Source organism: Eleginops maclovinus, chromosome 15 (genome assembly GCF_036324505.1).
Source record: "Eleginops maclovinus isolate JMC-PN-2008 ecotype Puerto Natales chromosome 15, JC_Emac_rtc_rv5, whole genome shotgun sequence".
In the NCBI taxonomy this organism is placed as follows: Eukaryota; Metazoa; Chordata; class Actinopteri; order Perciformes; family Eleginopidae; genus Eleginops; species Eleginops maclovinus.
In genome coordinates, this window is record NC_086363.1 from 17,663,670 (window position 1) to 17,675,449 (window position 11,780).

At 40.5% G+C, this 11,780-nt stretch overlaps 1 long non-coding RNA gene across 1 annotated transcript; it reads left to right on the top strand.

Moving 5' to 3' along the window:
- The first annotated feature begins 8,740 nt into the window (after positions 1 to 8,740).
- On the top strand, positions 8,741 to 11,234 carry LOC134876441 (uncharacterized). The gene is made up of 2 exons (XR_010167455.1): positions 8,741 to 9,139; positions 10,086 to 11,234. It is a non-coding gene; the product is annotated as an uncharacterized LOC134876441 (long non-coding RNA).
- Positions 11,235 to 11,780: the final 546 nt, after the last annotated feature.

Below are 11,780 nucleotides of genomic sequence, written 5' to 3' on the forward strand. Positions count from 1 at the left end.
TTCAATCTCACAATTCTTGGACAGTCGTGTAGCGCATTACAGCATGAGTCATCCACAGCAGAAGGCTATCACCAACGCAATACTGTCCGACTTGATTATTGATTGCAACCTTCCCCTGTCTATTGTGGAACACAAGAATTTTCGGCACTTTCTGACAGTAATTGACAGTAAGTACAGCCCAGTGTGTCGCAGAACGTTGACATCAAAAACAGAGAGCCTCGCTGGGGAGAGACGTTCAACATTAAAAACTCAATTGAGCAACACTGAGCATGTTTCAGTCACTGTGGACATTTGGTCTGACCGAAAGATGAGGGGATTCCTTGGTGTCACTGTCCACTGGATATAGAAAGAGACAGCTAAAGAGAGGATACAGCTACATACAAATCTCTTGGCCTGCGATCGCTCCAAAGGCTCACACACAGCTGAACGAATCTGTGACCAATTTGAGTCAATATGCGATGAATACAACATCAAAGATAAATTGGACTACATTATTAGTGACAATGCTGCTAACATGTGAAAGGCATTCACTGTGTGCTTCCCCAGTGAACAAGAGGATGATGACAGAGATCATCTTGATGACCCTGGTCTCTGGTGTGACTTAACCCTGGAAGAACAGCAAACGGTAGATGCTGCTATGGCAAAGAAACAGCGCCTGCAGTGTTTTGCGCATACTCTTCAGCTGGTGGTGGGAGACGGTTTGAAAGAAACAAAAGTGGCATGTCCTTCTCTTTCCAAGTTATCAAAACTTAGCTCATTGCTGCACACAAGCACAACATTCAAAGGTGTGTTTGATAGTGAATTTGGGGAACAGAAAGGCTTCCCTGCTGCAGTCAACACAAGATGGAACTCAACACTGAGGCAAGTAAAGGCAGTTCTCCAGTGTGATCATCTAAAGCTCTGTGCCATTCTAGAAAAGGCTGGGCATAAGGAGTTGTCATTCACACCGCGAGAGTGGAATCTGTTGAAGGAGTTGGTGGACATCTTGAAGCCATTTAGAGAAGCAACTGATTTGACACAGGGAGAGGAGGTCGTCACAATCAGTGCAGTTGTTCCATGCGTCTTGTCCCTCAATCATCACTTTGAGAAGCTGAAGCCTCAAGTTCGTTTCCTGAGCGGCCTGGTCGGAAGTCTCCAGGCATCCCTGAACAAAAGATTTCTTGGGATGTTCATTAACGTGAAAATGGCCGTGACTCAAGATGGGATCACTGCCCCTTTTTCAGACCCAGTCTACCTCAAAGCAGCCTTGGATCCAGCCTTTTCTCTGCTGTGGGTGGAGCACCATGTACTGGTCAATCGTGACATCAAGGCAGAGGTGGCACAACAAGTTAAAGGTAAATATTATTGACTTCAATTTTTCAACTTCAACTTTTTTTCTCGTAGTCTGATCTTATTGACAGCATCAATAATTGCATTTTTCAGTCTAACACTGTATCACCAACACCAATGGTAATAAGGCTCTTTTATTTCTGCTGTTGTTAAATGTTTTTCCAGAATTGATCCTGCAAGATGCTGTAGAGACTGAGCAACCTGTGCCTCTGGTTGATGAAGAAGAGCAAGAGGACCTTGGACAAGGAGAAGGGCTGTTTGCTGCATACCATAAGAGGCAGAAGAAGGATGTTGGGACCACTCCAGCACTACAGCTAAGTCACTACCTAGACACAGCCGAAGGACAGAACGCCCTTTTGTTCTGGGCACTGAACATGAAGTCTCTTCCTTCACTCTTCCGAGTGGCCACCAGAGTCTTAGCAGTGCCTGCCTCTAGTGCTCCAGTGGAGCGAGTTTTCAGCCATGGTGGCATCATACTACGTCCCCATCGTGCACAAATGACTGACAGACTTTTGGCCAAATTGATCTTTGGCAAATGCAATGCAGCATAGGGCCCTGACATAGAAAAGCACAACTCTGTTCATGAGACTCCAAACACACACACACACACACACACACACACACACACACACACACACACACACACACACACACACACACACACACACACACACACACACACACACACACACACACACTTTTGGGAGTGGAGATATCTTGTATAAAGTGGTGACATGTTTGAAAAGGTTAAGGTTACACTTAGGTTTTGAAATGCGTTAAAAAGATTGAAAATATTTTGTAAAAAGTGGTAACACATTTGGAAAAGTTACATTCAACTATTTTTGTGATCCTCCAAATACCTGTTTGAGGGTGAAGACATGTTTTTTAGTTCAAGGCTAGATTGAAATTTTAAGGTGAAGAGTGTTTTGCAAAAATGAGGATCTTAAGAGACAGTTATAGTGCAATAAGCAATGGAAATACAATGTCAGCACTTTCTGTGGAAATTACATTTGCCTTTGTTTATTTCAAATGTGTTTGAACAATGTTCTTGGTTTGATAAATATATACAGATCTTAAAAGCATACATGATTTGTGTAAATATTATTTCTCCGTTGTTAAAAGGACTCGAAAGGACTTGAAACTCAAACGGTAGGACTTGGGACTTGACTTGAGACTTGTCGGTCTTGATTTGGGACTTGACTCTGGACTTGCTTGTCTTGACTCGGGACTTGAAAGCAAAGACTTGAGACTAACTTGTGACTTGCAAAACAATGACTTGGTCCCACCTCTGGTGAATACGTCAGAAATATTATGTTGCAAAGCACTAGAAAGTAGGACCACAGGAGGAGACATTTTCCAAGTTTTAGATGAGTACATCGTCTCAAATGGACTTGACTGGTCTCGATGTGTGGGTGTGTGTTCAGATGGGGCAGCAGCTATGAAAGGCAAACAAAGCAGAGTGGCAGCTCTGATACGGCAGAAGGCCCAGAATGTAGTGGCAACGCACTGTATGCTCCGTCGCGAGGCACTTGTTGCTAAACGGATGGATGATGAACTACTTTCAGATACTACAGGAAGTTATACAAGTAGTGAATTTCATAAAAGCTCGGCCCTTAAAACATTGACTGTTCGCTGTTTTGTGTAACGAGATGGGCGCAAAGCAGTGCCAGCACTAAGGGGGGGCATTCGAGGGCCGTGCCCCCCCTAGCGGTCATTGATGCCCCTCCTACCAGCTGTGAAGCATATTCTTGACCTGTCACAATCGACTATAATTGACGCTGAGTTTCGAAGTTGCTAAAGAGTTTTTAATGTCACAAAAGCAAGCAATGGAGGGAGAATGGACCATACCCCCCCCACCCCCCCCTGCGCCGCCACCCTACCAGCAAGTCAAGACTGCTTGTGCTAGCTACCTAGCTAGCTAGCAACCATTGTTTGCAGTACCAAACCACTACAGACCAAACTTTAATTGTATATTGCTGTGTTCACTGGAGCCATTGAGTTCAACACTCGACCATTTGACCGTTCAGAGTGCTCCTATGTACTGAGTTTCACTTCTCATTGGCACACACTCTTAAACTCAAAACAGAAATGGTTTGTAGAAAAAAACACAACTAGACACAGCATCACTGCCCCTGGGATCAATTTAAAGGTGGATCATTTGCCATAAAAGCAATGTCATAGAACAACCACATCGAATCTCATACACTGCCTTGGCTTTGCCTGACCTTGATCATTTCATAGTAAATCTATTTTTCTAACATTATTTTTCTTTTATTGACTTAATTTGTTCATACATGTACATTTTATTTGATCTCATACAGTATTAATAGAAAAGGCAAAGAAACATGCCTTATTCAGTCTTTAACCCTTAGATGCACGAGTGACTGGACCCTACACTCTTCCATAAGTGGGTCAAAAATGACCCATATTAGAATCAATGTGTTTTTATGCCATTTTTGTCAATTTGGTTAAGAATAATCACTTGTATAATATTTAGTGTTATATTCAGGACCACACAAGAATGATTTCATGTTTGAAATATCTTTATTTTTCACTTTTTAACATTTTTGAAAAAGAAAATTACCCAGAACAGCAATAGAAAAATGTGAACATCCATTGTGTGTGTGTGTGTGTGTCTGTGTGTGTGTCTGTGTCTGTGTCTTAGTCTGTGTGTGTGTTTGTGTGTGTGTGTGTGTGTGTGTTTGTGTGTATGTATGTGTGTAACTGTCTAGTCATTGACAGTTCCTCTCTCTTTTCCCTGTTTTGCCTTCTTGTCTCATCACTGTATGCAGTTCAGACAAACTACCTGTTTCTGGCTGTGATCATTGCACACAGGTACATTGCATTTCCCACACCTATTGTTGACTTTGCGATCTTTGTTACTTGGGCAGATCTGACACCTCTTTCTCTTTGGTTGGCCCTGTCTGCTTCTTTCCTGTGGCTGGGTTGTGGCTTTTGTCACCCCACACCTTTCCGTTGCTTCAATAATCGGGGTTTGCAGTTGGGGGCAGCCTTCCAGTCGACTCCTCATGTGTGGTGTGAAAAGCTCCTTTGACAGCTCTTTGAGGAAGAGCCGTCGTGCATTGGTGATGCCGCTCTTGAATTCTGGGTGCTGGTCCTCTTATCATTGAAGCGCAAGGTACGGCGAATGTCTTCAAATCTTCCAACAGCCATAGTGGCCTTGTACATGGGATTATGTAGAGGACTCCCAAACAGCTCACGGACTGATACATCCCAGTTCTTCTCACTTCCTGCAAGCAGGGTCAATCCAATGAAGGTCATGAATTCTTCTTTGGTGACATTTTTCCATTCTTTTCCTCTAGCTGTTGCTACTCTCCGTCCTTCCAAGTTTGTGCACTTCATCACCTCTTGTATTATATCATCAGTGATAAAGAGCTCCCATGCATCTTTTGGTGAGACAGTGGTGCTAAGCCCTTGTGCAGGCCCTGACCGACTTTTGAGGATATTGTGGCTCTGTGTTCTGCCCTGGGTGGGAGGTAACTCGCTCCAGTAAGAGCCCTTCCGACTCATTCTGTTGGACATGATTTGGACAATTTCTTCTTCAGAAGACACAGAAGAGGAATCTTCTGAGTCAGATTGATCCTGTTCAGTTGGATTTCCAGGTGGACGACTGCCACTGCCACCTGGACAATAGTCTGGGTCCTCATCATCAGAAATTTCAGACTCGGAGTCCAACCCCGTTACTGCCTCTCCATCATCCAGCATCTGTAGGACCATTTCAGCTGTGTATCTAGCAGCCATGACACCTTGGATGAGGAAACATAAGAGTAATGTTTTCAATAGATCAATATGTAGCTATATAAATGAATACACTCACACACACACACACACACACACACACACACACACACACACACACACACACACACACACACACACACACACACACACACACACACACACACACACACACACACACAATACATATAGTAATGTTAGCTATCTTAGTTAGCTAGCTAGTGTTAGCTAGTTATAAAGTAGGCTAATTTGTTGATACATAATAATAACAACAGTCATGAAACACACACACACACAATATTATATGAAGATAATACTTACACTTATCAGCTCTTACTGTGTAAAATAATCTTCCTGAGGGGTGACACTTCAGATATAGTCTGTGTGGTCCACAGTTAATGTATTCCTGACAGCCACAGTTGATAAGAATCAAAGGTTCCCATTGGATTCCATAGAAAATGCATGCGGGTCATTTTTGATCCACTTATGGAAGCTTGGGGTAGTAATACAAAAACTACAATTTCTTAAAATGTATAAAAGGTAAGTTAAAACTGTAAATGGCATTATATCAAAAACATGTTTTTTGAGGAATACCTGGAATATGAAATGATAACAATTTTTCATTACGAAGATATTTCAAGAAAACAACCTCACCGGGTCATTTTTGACCCACTTATGCATCTAAGGGTTAATCCAAAAGCAAGTTTTTACAAGATAAAAATAGGTATTGTAAGGTATGTAAACATTAAAATATATATAAAATAATATATATAAATAAATCATATTATGGTGCACAAATATAAAACGTACAAAAATGTAAAAAATATATATTAAGATTGAGATTAAATCTGAGTGGAAGACAGTGATACATAATGACAAATAAAGGGGACGGAGTTATGTCTTCATAATGTCTTCCCAGTGCAACCCCATTTGTAAGATGCATGCAGCCGTGTTAAAACTCACATGAGCGATGCATGATGGTATATAACGCAACCTCGAGCACGCCAGTAATCCATTCAAAGCCGAGGAAGACGCCAATAAGAATGGAGAGTCCTTATTTACCTTTAGGTTCAAGTATGGCCAGGGTATGATGTGATCATTTGAAATGCCGATCATTACATGGAGCATGCAGTGCTTGTGGATGCCTGCAGTCATTTAAATTACATCTTGACCCAGAAATCCTCTTTAGGACATTAGACGTTCCTAGCGTGTTGGCTATTTGGTAAGGTCGTATGGAATTAACTTTGATGGTCGTTCGCGCCGGACACTGGCACATTTTTATGCTCCATCATAACAATAGGTGATACCTTCGATGTCAGGGTAATTCCCATGACCCGAGGCTCTATCCTTTATGTCGCCTCATGGCACACAGCAGCAGTAACGTCCTGATGCAGAGTTAATGCTGCAGATGCTCCTCTGTGAGCCCCAATATGGGCCAACCTAACTTAATCAGTGCCCGGGGGTGGAAATTCTTTTTCAGAATAATAAGGTATTAGTTATTCCTCCGGGGACTGCACGCATGCTTGTTGTGTGCATGGGTGATACATTACATAAGCAGCATTTCATTATCTTGCTTCTGGAGTGATTAGTATGATTATATCTCAGGTAATCACTGCTGCTGTAATGACAATCTATTGACATGATTTGGGATGTTCACAGTTTCAACCAACAGCCAATGAAGAGGTTTAATAGGTTAGGGTTTATTGCAGTAAATGTTCAATTGTCTTTACTCCAAATCTCTTCCAGTAGATATCACCTAGCCATAGCCAATCTCTGTTATATGCCGTGCCGTGTTATGTAGAGTTGTGTTCTTCCATTACCAGGCTTCCGTCTGCCATTGGTTTTTCTTTTGACTGTTTTCCCAGACCAATAAAGCTTTATTTGTATTTTCAGTCAAAGCTGCATGTTCTTACCAGGCTTTCTGGATCCACACAGCTAGAAACACAAGTTATTTAGTCAGGCAGCCCACGAGAAACCAAAGGAAAAAGAATCAGCCAGGGAAATTCAAAGAGAGAAAAACACAAACTAGCTGGGCTGAGCTGTGTAAGATTAGGTTTTACCGGTGTTTCACTTTCCCCTGTACTAGACAAGATAGAAATGAACAATTTCAGTATTCTAAGTATGTGACCTTCTCTATCAATGTCACTTTGACCCTAAAACTAATTTTGAGTTTCATAAAATTCTAGAAATAGGAGATTCTTGTCATGAAGAGCTGAGCAGTGTGGAAGAGGATTTCAAATGAAAATCATAATAACTGAAGATGCACAAGAATTTGATTAATGGAAAGCTTCTAGAATCAGGAAGACACTTCAGTAACTGTGGAAGGCGCTGTGTTGAGTCAAAGTGCCATAAGGGAAAATTGCCAGACTGCTTTCCCTTCTGTCCATTCAGAGGCAAAAAAACAGGGACTTTAAAGCAGCTTCACAGTCAGAGGGCAGGGAGACCTATGGTCGAGGGCCCATTTAAAAAAAAAGCAGAGCCTACAAGTCAGGTTCCACCGAGACTGAAAGGCAGTTTTGGCAATCATAAGATTTTTTAAGAGTGCCACTCTTAATTTCTTACTGTATTTCATTCTTTCCCACTGTATATAACAAACTCTCCATTTTTTACAAAATCCTTAAGCATGATATTCTCATGACCTGATTATGGAAATGACCAACCATGATATAGCCTACTCTAGCTCCTAAATGTGAATGGCCCATTCTTAAAATCGAATACGATAAGAGGATGATTTGAATCCATTGGCTTGCAGAATGTGAAGTTCTCCATTGATGGGTGTTTTTCAAAATCCTATTGTTGTTATGTTAAAATCAAGTGTCTTTATTGAAAATCCTGGTAATAAACAAATAATGCAACTCCATTTATATAGCATCTTTTATTCACAGAATGCAACACAAATGCCCATCATAATGTGTACACTCACTCATCCTTGGTTAAAAATAAAATAAAAAATACATATAGGCTAATAAAAGTTGTTATTTGAGTCACATTTGCTTTTTCATCAGGTTATGACGGGGGGAAGCCTGCTTCTCATCACTATGAGCGACCCCTTTAACATGGTCATCTCATACATTGTTATTAATTAAAAAAGCAGCCATATGAAGCACATGTTCTGCTGGTCAAATGTGGTAATAAACTGTCAGGACCAAATGTCAGGATGGTGTTGGACCTGTAAAAGCACTGCAGGACAGTGATTACATTTAATATTCTGCCCTGAATGAAAGCTTTACAGCTATAACTCCCCAGAACACTGAGGCCCATATTTTCCTTTTTATTAAGTAATGTTTCCCTGCACAAGACTGAAATTACAAACTTGACCTCTTCTGTTACAATGTATCCCATCTGGACAGGCCTTTATGTAACCCTTGGTATTTTACGGTGTCAGTGTTTGCTTAGGGCTGTGGAGTAAATGTCAAACTAACCATAAGTGAATCAGTTTGGTTTATATTGTCCCTTAGACATGGAATATAGGCCATGGAATAGATGCTGATTGCTAACACGGTGAGAGCAGTGCTGGCTAGTATCAGCACACCGGTTTAAAGTAGATCTGAGTGAGCAGGGGGGTGGCCGTACAGTGGGTACTCACATCTAAGGTGCACAATGTATCTCATTTTCAAAAATTAAATGGTTTTTATATGCATTTCATTCTTCTACATCTAATCCATCTGCAAACAATGAGTATTGTTCTTCAACTATGCAAATATTCTGCTTTGAACATGCCATTTGTCCACCGGTGCAACTGTCCACGGTAGAATTACTTATCTTAAAACGTCTGTAATTTAATGAGAAATTAATCTAAATACATTAAAATACTTGAATGCATGTCATACGAGTGTTTACTTAATGAATCTAGAGGTTATAAGTGTTAAGGTCCCTATGTAGAGTTATTATGACACATTACATTTTGTCCACAAAACTGGTGTCCTCCTGGAGCAACGGCATTATGTAGATATAAAACAGGCATTAATGTGACCACCCCATTACTGAGAGGGGTCCTTCCAGAACCAGGAAGTACAGAAGACATCACTGGAGCACATGGACTGTACACAAGGTCAGTTTTGTCTCAAATATTTTCATAATATTACTATTTCCGTGCAGTGTTGGAACTGGTCGTCTTAAGGTAGTCCTTTAGTACAACGCAATTTAAGTATTGATCTGAATATTTTTTGCAATTTATATTGATTGATCATTGAAAATAATGTAAACCTTAACACTGTTACTCAGGATGAAGATTGTCTCTCATATAGCTAGGCCACAAACTAGCATTGACTTTGAAAATGTCCACTGGTGCAACGCACTGTCCTATAGTACAACATGAAGTCAGTTTCACTTATTTTTTTCCTTTACTCATATCATAATGAAACTTAACATAGTGAAAGCAAACATGTAAACCAACATTTTTTGTATTACAAGTTTTATTGAATAATTAGTTTAAATATGCAAAAGAGATATAATCTGAGTCTTAAAAATGAATGGAGGTTAATGGACGGCTGCATTTTGGATGGCCCGTCAAATCTTCTCCTTCTTTCTCACCCCCTACCTCCATCTTCAAGTTCCCCAACCCCCCCTTCTCCCCACCAAACTCTCTCTCTATCAAGCCCCCCCTTGTTCCATCTTCCCTTCTTTCTAACCTGCCTCTCTGGCTCCTTACTCCTCTCCTTACTTTTGATGACTAATTTAAGTAGCTTTTTGCATTTTCTCTTAACCTCAGAATTTGAGGACAACACAACTCAAACCTTCCTTCCCTGTTTTGTTAAAGCTAGTTTGATTTCCAAAGAGAGAGGCTGAAATGACCACCAAGGAAAGGTCCAGGAAGTTTAGGGAGAGGCTGAATGCGGATTCTGAGAGGAAAGAGAACTTGCTGAGAGAGAGACGCAGAAAGTAAATTTGACCAGTTACCACAAGTTATTTTAGCCTAAGAATTAAAACATTTCATGACATTATTAATGCACCATCATATCACAATATTCATGGTTGGTTTCATAATTTTCCCACAGATATCAGCAGAAGAAAGCATGCGGGAAAATCGTTCAGCAAAGCGTGAAGTCTGTGTCGCCAGCAACACAGAAGAAGCTACAAGAGAAATGGAGAGAGTCAAAGCGGAGATGTAGGGCAAGGGAAAAAGCCACTAATGCTGTCCTTGATCTTACGCCACAATCACCTCAGGATCATGACCAGCCATTTGAAGAGATCAATGACCCCCCAGTGGCAAGGCCAGTTAAAAAAAAGGAAGTGGAGCAAGAGGAAGAGTACACTGTGGGGAAATTTGTCGTAGTGAAGTACGAGAATAAGCCATTTGTGGGCCAAATCATCCAAATAAACGAGGAGCACTTTGCAGTGAATTGCATGGAGCAAGTAAGCAACAAAAACATATTCAAGTGGCCTGCTAAACAAGACTGTATTTTGTACAGCAAGGACCAACTTGTTTCTGTCATCTCTGAGCCAGAGCCCTACCAGCGGGCCGCACAACTCACCAAGTACGACTGGTTGCTTTTCAATGAGGTGTGAAAAGAACCACAGGATGTTTCACTTAGGGCTGGAAGCAGTTATGATCAAGTTATGATCAAGTTATATTGTGATATACTTTGCAGCTATATCGCCCAGGCCTAGTTTCACTGTGTTGTTGTTCAATGAATTTTGTAGATGAATTCAAATGTTCAATGTTCAACGTTATTTTGTAGAATCTACAATGCAGATGAATTCAATTAAAAATATATATTTTACCTGTGTTTTGACTGAATTTAAAATAATAAATTTGACTGTACACAACATAGGCATACTAGTATTCTGTTGTCCAACGGTGCAACAAAATGTCCTGTGGTGCGACAAATTGAATTGTGAGGGGAAAAGGTATTTTAATGAAAAATGTATGTAAAAAGTGTTGGATAGTATAACAATGATATCATCACTATGCAGCTTTAAGGATGAAATGAAGATTCCTTGAGTTTTATACAAATTATAATGAATGTAACCCAGACATTTGGGTTAAGTCTCTATGTGTACATCTTATAGTATATAAATAACATAATTCTGAATTTGTTGGGGGTATGTTTGATGTGGAAATATAATTGGGACAAACTAATATGCCTTGTGCTTATCTATCTTACCTGTCCAACATTCTCTGAATTAAATAATGGCATTCTTTATGTCGTTGCACCGGTGGACACATTTTAGGACTACCACACCAAAAAGTGAATAATATGCAAAATATATGAAGAATTAGAAATGGACACATTCAGTTTTGAATTATTCACATATAAGGGAATATAATTATATGTCATTGGACATATATTTTTGAATTATTATTTTTTTCACTTTGGATTTGAGTTCACGTCAACCACCCACGTACAACTTCTGTAGTCCCATTCAGCCACTTGTTAACAACCATCATTTTTCAGCCACTTTAAACTGTTCAAAAATCTCCAGTGGGGGGAGGGGGGGGGGGGGTGTCACTGCTGATGTAGTTAATGTGGTAGAACAAAACGTGATCCGTGTCTTCGAGCTGTTTTCCAAAATCCTACGGAGAAATCCCATTGACTCGGAAACGAGGGGACCGGAAGTGGTAAAATGCTAACTCACTTCCGGGTTTTAGGACTCGTTCCTGCACCACTCTATTGCAGGGTAGGTAAAAGGCAAAGAGCGGTGAAACTATCACATGCTACGTGTTTTCTGACTACGTTCCAATATGACAT